Genomic DNA, 8,443 nt, shown 5'->3' on the forward strand with positions numbered 1-8,443 from the left:
TGTTGCCATCTGAGTAGAAGCCTGTACCCATTATTTCAGGTCAAATGAAGAGGTTAGACTAAGAAGTTTAGAAGTAGCAGGAGTGTTTGTATGAGCAGGGATGTTGAAATCACCGAGAAGGATTGTGGGAATTTCTGAAGAGAGGAAGTAGGGTAGCCAGGCAGAAAACTCATAAAGGAAAGTCGATAATGGTCCAGGGGGCCGGTAGATCACAGCAATTCTTAGGGAAATAGGAGAGAATAGACGTATACAGTGGGCTTCAAATGATGAGAGAGAAAAAGAGGGAGGAGAATTATATATTTATGTATACAGTATGTATATTATATATTTATGTATACAGTATGTATATTATATATTTATGTATATGTTCGTGAATTAGAATTTAGTTACTGTATTCATTTCTGTTCTGTTTTCCACATGATAAACCCCAAAAAACTGATGCATAAGGGAGACTTGAGGAAATCCTTAAAAGCAGCAGGGGCAGCAAATAAAATGCTGTGGGCAGACGGCCAGTATATGGATATTTTTATTTCAGCTTCCCTGGCAAGGATCGGTGGCACCCATAACTCTGGGCTGGCATATCCATATACTACATCTGACCCTGAGGAGCGTTACACAGCATCCACCTCAAATATAAGGCGTGCTGTTATTGGAAGGGGCCACCAGAAGGCGCTGTGACCGCGGGAAAGCCGGGGTGAAAGAGAAGGACGGTCTATCCCGGCAGGTACTGGAGGGAGCCGGGTGAGGGGTCGGGGGGATTGCACGCAAGGTGGGAGAGGTGTACACAGGGCTGGGGTGTGGAGTCCTGTATAGGGTGCACGGGGATGGGACTGCGTGTTCCTAAATGCACTGATAGCCACACGTGTTATCCCAGCTGCTCTTCTATTACCTTCTGCATGGGGCATGCTGGGACTTGCAGTCCTTCCATAGAGAAGCGTTATAATATATGATGGGGGTGCAGTGTCATGTGCTTCATGTAAAGACATCCTACACTGGGAGGAATGTGGTGACTACCATTGCTGAGCACAGGCTGAAAATACTAGTAGCCTGGCAGCTTGAGTCCCAAACCTGGAATAGGAGTGCAGTCATTGAGGGCAGAGAGCCTGGTCTGTGTGTGGGGGGATTGGGTGAGATTGTAGGAGATGAGCAAAAGTCTCAGGAGTAGGGATAGTGATGTGTGATTGTGTACTGTTCAGGGGACATGCCAACCGGGAAAGAGAACATTGGCGGCAGGGGAGGCCCCTAGTTTGAGCGGCTAGCCGCAGGGGAGCCCCCTAGTTTGAGCGGCTAGCCGCAGGGGAGCCCCCTAGTTTGAGCGGCTAGCCGCAGGGGAGCCCCCTAGTTTGAGCGGCTAGCCGCAGGGGAGCCCCCTAGTTTGAGCGGCTAGCCGCAGGGGAGCCCCCTAGTTTGAGCGGCTAGCCGCAGGGGAGCCCCCTAGTTTGAGCGGCTAGCCGCAGGGGAGCCCCCTAGTTTGAGCGGCTAGCCGCAGGGGAGGCCCCTAGTTTGAGCGGCTAGCCGCAGGGGAGGCCCCTAGTTTGAGCAGATATCTTTTGTGTGCATTATTATACTATTCATTCACTGTACAGGGAGGATTGGATGCCAGCGGGGAAAGAAAACATTGGCAACAAGCCCCATCTTTATCACACAGCCCCTACTTCACTCCATAGCTGTAGAGGACCCATAGTTTTACCTTTTTTATAGAAGCAGGGAACCCCTAATTATACCCCATAGTTGCAAGGGATTCTAGTTTCACCAGGTAGCCACAGGTGATCCCCCTAGTTGCACTGGATAGCTTTGATATGTGTGTTATGTACTATTTATTAACCTTATACAGGGAGGGGATCATTGGTGACAAGCAGAGGACCCCTAGCTGTTCATTGTGTGTGTGTGTGTGTATATATATTTTATTTTTTTAATAATTAGCTGCCGCGAACCCCTAGCTTTACCTCCATGATTGCAGAAGACCCCTACTTGTGCCCCATAGTCTTAGAAGACTAATTGCACTCCATAGCCGCAGGGGAGCCCCTAGTTGCACTGGGTAGTTACAAGGTAGCCCCTGGTTGTTCCTCGTGGCAGCAAGGGATTGATAGTTATGCCCTAAAAGCTGTTGTGGGCCAAAGTCCAGCAGCCCTTTGTATAGCAGTGGTATTAGGCACTGTTCTGCACCCGATGTAAGTGTTTCAGCAGAAATGGGAGTGCAGTGTTGTTCCCCATTTACTTTTTTAGGCTGGGGTCACACTGGTGCCAACACAGACATCGCATGTGATTTTCACCGCATTGCTGTGCAGGTCACATGCGATGTCTGTGCAGAGCGATATGGTGCAGGACCCTTTTTTTTTTTTTTTTTTTTTTTTTAGTCCACACTGTGTTTACACCCATGCGATGCGATTCCTGTACCATTTGACAGTTTTCACTGCACAGAAATTGCGCTGGTTCTTGCATTGCATATGTGTGAACCCAGACTTATGGTAACTAGAGCAACAGACAGGAACATACTTGTATACATACTTCACAGCAGGCACATGGCAAGCTGTGTTTATCGCATACATAGATGAATGAGTGCTATCCTGCACAAATGTGAGTGCTCTTAAGTTAAATGCAGTCTTTAGAGACTGAGCTCCCCCAAGCTATGTGAGGCCCCAGTATCCAGACCCCCTGTGGCTTTCCAGGTTTTGGCTCTGCTTATTTAGTACTCCATAGGCGGGGAAGGCTTGTACTCAACCACCCTTTTAAAAAGTTGTGCACTCCGTGTTTTACATAGATCAAGATAACCGCCAACAAACCACTTAGGGCTCTTTCACATGGGAAGGATCAGTGATGATCCGCCCCGTGAATATCCGCTTGCTCAGCGGGGATCGCTCCACCGATCCCCGCTGAGCAGGAAAATGACAGGTCCGTCGCTGCACACTGTGCAGCGATGGACCTGTCAGAGCGCCGCTCTCCCCTATGGGGGATCGGATGATGACGGACCGTAGAGTCCGTCGTCACCCGATCCGAAAACGGATGGAAAAGTAGGGTTTTCCTCCGTTACACTTTTCGGATCAGAGCGGGTCGGATGTCAGCGGACATGTCACCGCTGACATCCGACGATCCATAGGGATACATGTATGTCCGTTTTTCATCCGAAAACGGAAGGATGAAAAACGGACATACGGATCCCCCGTGTGAAAGAGCCCTAACACCTAAAGTTTTCTTTAGGTGCAGTAACCCACAGCAACCATGACCTGTTCTCTTGTATTAGTCTGACTTCAGAGAGGTGATATTGGCTTGGTTGCTACGAGCTACAGCACTTAAAGAAGAATACTAGGTATAGATATTTTATATATAGATTGGAACAATGTAACTATGGATATATTATACCTGGTTGATGCCCCTGAAAGCTGGAAATCGCTGTAGTAGCCACTGCTAATTCCCAGTGATCTCCATTTTCTTTTGGGGCCCGTGCCATCCACCTGCCCTACGGGAACAATAGACTTCCGTTTTGGATGGTGGAACGCATGAATACACCCACCAAAACGAGGTCTGGAACGCACGCGGGTCCGCCATCTTGGACAACCCGGAAGTTGCGGTTTTCGGAATTGAACGGGCTGGAGTCACATCAAGATGAATACAGTCCCTATATTAGGGAGTTGGGCTGTAGTGGAGGGCACCCCAAGACGAAGTCTATTCAGACGAAACGCGTCGGGAGGACTCCACTACCGCCCCTTTTATATACAAGCGCTTTTTTACCAACTTCTTCATGTAAGTGTATTTCTTTGATTTTTAATAAATTACGGTGTCTACGGTATCACACTATGTAGTCCCTTTTTTACCCTTATGAACCTTTTGTGGAGAGATCCATTAATACGGGTGGAGAAGATATGCTTTTAGATCAGCTTCTTTCAATACCATCAGACTGCCAAGATCTTCCCACCATTGCCAGGGTGCAATAAAAGCCGGTTTGACCCTCACAGCATACGCTGTTTTGGGTTCAAACCCTCCGGTAAGCTCCCATCTGTAACATCCAAGGGCACTGCATGTTTTGAAAAGACACAGTGGTGTGATATGAGAATTCAATATAGTAATGAGACTTTTTAAGTGACTGCAGATTAACACCTTCCAATACTTTTCTGCTGTACTTTGGTGAAGGCGCTCCTCACCTCACTTTTGGGAGTGACCCATTTCGTTCCAACTCACTGTCTGCCCATTTGAACTACTTTATATGTGATACATTTATTTGTGTTTATTACTATTTATGTTTAGGCCTTTTTAACTTACTGTTTTTAAGATAGTTTGTTGTTTTTAGCGCTACACATTTTTTGCATATATCCTACGGCAGCTTGGCACAGGTGCTATTCAAAGCATACTTTGTATTTTCTGAATGAATCGCACCAAGAGGTGGGGTGGTAACTGTTCCCTACACTATCCAAATAGAAAACCAAAGTCAGCTATGCATGCACTTTGGAGTAAACTTTCTTATTGCTGTAAGCAACCATTTTGTTTTATTTTTCAAAGTGAACTTTAACAATGATGGTTGAAAGCTGATTGATTACTACGAGCAACATGAAAATGTCTTTGTACAGTTTCTAATAGATTCAGCAACTAGTATTTAGTTGATTACTTCATTTTCCTTTATTTTAGTTTGTTTGTTGGTACAGAAGGGTGTTCAGCTTGCCCCTTGGAACTTTTTTGTTTTTAGTTTTGGATAGCATGGAGAGGGGTTAGAACACTTGTCAGTTTTTATTGCAGTCTGTGCCCCCTTTTGGGGAGCTTCACCCTGCTCCTATTTGTCCTGTTTACCATTATATTCGAAAGGGAAAATCTTTCAACGTGGACATTAGTTATGATGTCCCCGGTGACCACCAAGAGTTCCTTCCAGGGAATTTCTCTCACTTTCTGTTTTGGCTATGGGACAGGAAGTGAGGGAAAATCCTCCCAATAGGACACAGAGGAAACACAGAGTAGTAGTTGGTCACGTTCAACTGGACTTGTTCTGTAATGTTGTGGAGACACTTTGGGGGTTATTTACGAAAGGCAAATCCACCTTGCACTACAAGTACACTTGGAAGTGCAGTCGCTGTAGATCTGAAGGGGACATGCAAGGAAAATAAAAAAAACAAAAAGATAATTTTAGCTTGCACAAGACTGGATGATAAAATCAGCAGAGCTTCCCCTCATTTCAGATCTTCCCCCTCAGATCTACAGTGACTGCACTTTCAGTGCACTTACAGTGCAAAGTGGATTTGCCTTTCATAAATAACCCCCAGTGTACCTTTATCCAAGTTGTTTCTTCTAGCTGGTTCTAATGAGTGTTAGGAAAATACCACAGCATTTCTGACAATAGTGGCAGGGCAGTGAGCGGTGTATAGTGGTGTGGCAGGGCAGTGAGCGGCGTATAGCGGCAGGGCAGAGAGCAGTATCCAGCACAGGTTATGAAGCAACAGAGCTTACCCAGCCATCAGTCTGTCAGCCGTGTGGTGGTAGGGGATATACTGCAGGAAGAGGTTTCTCCCTCCCTATTGGCCTCTTATTGCATGGCTGGAGGTGGATGACTTGTCGAGCTGCCATCTCTGCTGCTCCTTCGTGTCATCCCATTTTCGGCAGCAGGATCAGCCAGAACAAGCTACGTTCACACTTGTGTGTTGAAGGAACGTGTGCCAAAACGCATGGTAGCAAGGTGCCATGCATTATTTGAAATCAACTGGCTGTTCTAAAGACAACACGTGTAAGGCCGGGTTCACACTAGTGCGACAAACGCTCTGACATTGGGAGCTCATGACGTGTGAAAATCAATGTTTCCCTATGGGAGCCGTCCTAACTGGTCCGACACAAGTCGATCCGACTTTAAAAGTGCTCCCTGTACTACTTTGGTCCGACTTTGATCCTACTTCAGCCCATTGACTATCATTGAAGTCGGATCACCATCTCGTATGATCTGACTTTGGCATGCGACTTGTGCTCAGATGATCTTGAGGGGGAACTCCGCGCCAAATAAAAAACCGGCATGGGTTCCCCCTCCAAGAGCATACCAGGCCCTTGGGTCTGGTATGGATTTTAAGGGGAACCCCCTACGCTGAAAAAAACGGCATGGGGGTCCCCCCAAATCCATACCAGACCCTAATCCGAGCACGCAGCCCGGCCGGTCAGGAAAAGGGGTGGGGACGAGCGAGCGGCCCCCCCACCCCAAAGCACCTTGTCCCCATGTTGATGAGGACAAGGGCCTCTTCCCGACAACCCTGGCCGTTGGTTGTCGGGGTCTGCGGGCAGGGGGCTTATCGGAATCCGGGAGTCCCCTTCAGTAAGGGGGCACCCAGATCCCGGCCCCCCCACTGTATGTGAATGAGTATGGGGTACATCGTACCCCTACCCATTCACCTAGGAACAAAAGTATCAATAAAAAAACACACTAGACAGGTTTTTAAAGTAATTTATTAGGCAGCTCCGGGGGTCTCTTTCCTCCTTCTCCATGGTCTCTGGCCTCTTCGCGCTTTCCGGTTCTTCTGCCGGGTTCCTCCGGTATCTTCTGCCGGGCTCCTCCGCTATCTTCTGCTCTTTTGCTAGCGGTGGCCGGTCTTCTCCGCCGTCTTCTTCCCTCTTCTCTTCTTCCGATGTTGACAGAACGCTCTTTCCCACTGTAATGCCGTGTGCGCGGTCCGCAACGACTTGTATAAGGATGGGGCATGGTCACCGGGTGATGTCACCCCGCCCCTTATGACGTCACAGTCCCGGGGCATGATGGGACTGTAACGTCATAAGGGGAGGGGTCACCGGGTGACATCACCCAGTGACCATGCCCCATCCCTATATGTCATTGCGGACTGCACACACGACATTACAGTGGGAGAGAGCGTCGTGTCAACATTGGAAGAAGACGGCGGAGAAGACCGGACCACCGCTGGCAAAAGAGCGAGCAGAAGAGAGCGGGAGAAGAAGGAAGAGACCCCCGAAGTCGGAAGAAGACCCCCGGAGCTGCCTAATAAATTACTTTAAAAACCTGTCTAGTGTGTGGTGTGTTAGGTGAATGGGTGGGGGCCGGGATCTGGGGGCTAGACAAGGAAACAGTCGAGAATGTAAGGAAATAGGCATTTAGGTGGTGATTTTCTGATATAGCATACACATAAATTCCTAAAAACAAAGGTTTATTGAAACATACATAGAAGATTTGTACGTTTTATGTTATCTCCCCCCCCCACTTCTGCCTGTTCGGGGAGAGGATATTGCGCTTTGAGAATGCGTCCACCAGCTGCCAGCCCCAGAGTGCTTTTTATGGGCCACTGACGGGGAGGAAATATACAGGAGCCCTCAGGGACATGGGTCCCCTTAGTGACCCAGTGTGCTCCAAGCCTGGTAAAGGAGGATGACCTGTACTGCCTTGACACAGTGGTCCTGCTTATGGATGTTTTAACTAAAGTCTGGATAGACGCAGTTATCACTCCAGAGATGCCTGTGTTCTTTGTCTTTAGACTCTCTTTGTTCATTGTTACCATCTCAGCCCAATGTTGCTTAGTCCTAACAACTACCAGTTTGTGTTCCAGTTAGTGTGGGTGGATTTCCTATAGACCTCAAGTCTAATCACACGGTCTGAGAAGAATAATTTTGTTATACTGTGAATCTTCTCGCGTAAACTTGCCTACTAAGTTTGTATTCACCAAGATATTCTATTTTCAATGTTCTAATCAGACATATTTTTTAATAAAGTAGGGAAGGCTTAGATCAGTGGTTGTCAACTCAGCTAAAGGGGGGGCCTCAAATGTGATCCCTGACAGCCCCCAAAGGGCCGCACATAATATTCAGTAAATGTAATGCTTAAAGTGGAGTTCCAACCTGTATTAAAAAAAAATAATTCAACAGCTACAAATACTATAGTTGCTGACTTTTAATATAAGGACACTTATCTGTCCAGATATCCTGCAATGTCGGCACTGCTAGCTGATTCGTCCATTGGCTTCGGGTGCGGGTGCCGGCATCCTTACTAAGAGAAACAAGCAGTAAAGCCTTGTGGCTTCACAGTCTGTTTCCTATTGTGCATTTGTGAGTCCTGCTGTGCTCTCGGAATGGTGCCGCTGTCTTCTGGGACCCGTGTCACCCAGAAGGCAGGGGGGGGGGGGTGTAAATTCAGCAGAGGAGAGGAGGGGCCGTAAATTTAGTATATTGTTGTGTGGCGATCTTACCCGGAAGTGGGAGTGGATACCTGATTTTGACAGTGCGAACAAGCGGAGCTTCCACTTTTGGGTGGAGCTCCGCTTTAAAAGGACTATCAGAAACTGAAGACCTAATGAGGGTCGGAGATTGTGGAAATACTACAATTTTGGCTGGGGATATGCTGCAGAAGACAATATGAAACTGAGGAGATGTTACATGAGGCTAGTAGAGTTTAATGCTATTACCCTAATCAATGTTCCCACTACAGACTGCTAATGTCCAAGGACTGCACATCATATACCAAGAAGCTGCAAGTTGGGCA

The 8,443-nt window shown here is 47.5% G+C and overlaps 1 protein-coding gene across 1 annotated transcript in view; it reads left to right on the forward strand.

Moving 5' to 3' along the window:
• The first annotated feature begins 707 nt into the window (after window positions 1-707).
• Window positions 708-8,443, forward strand: part of LOC141133082 (uncharacterized) — a 39,308-nt gene continuing 31,572 nt past the window's right edge. Inside the window, exon 1 of the mRNA XM_073622209.1 lies at window positions 708-769. The gene's annotated coding sequence lies outside the window, so the exon portion shown is untranslated. The remainder of the gene's footprint in view (window positions 770-8,443) is intronic.

Source organism: Aquarana catesbeiana, linkage group LG03 (genome assembly GCF_042186555.1).
Source record: "Aquarana catesbeiana isolate 2022-GZ linkage group LG03, ASM4218655v1, whole genome shotgun sequence".
Taxonomy (NCBI): domain Eukaryota; kingdom Metazoa; phylum Chordata; class Amphibia; order Anura; family Ranidae; genus Aquarana; species Aquarana catesbeiana.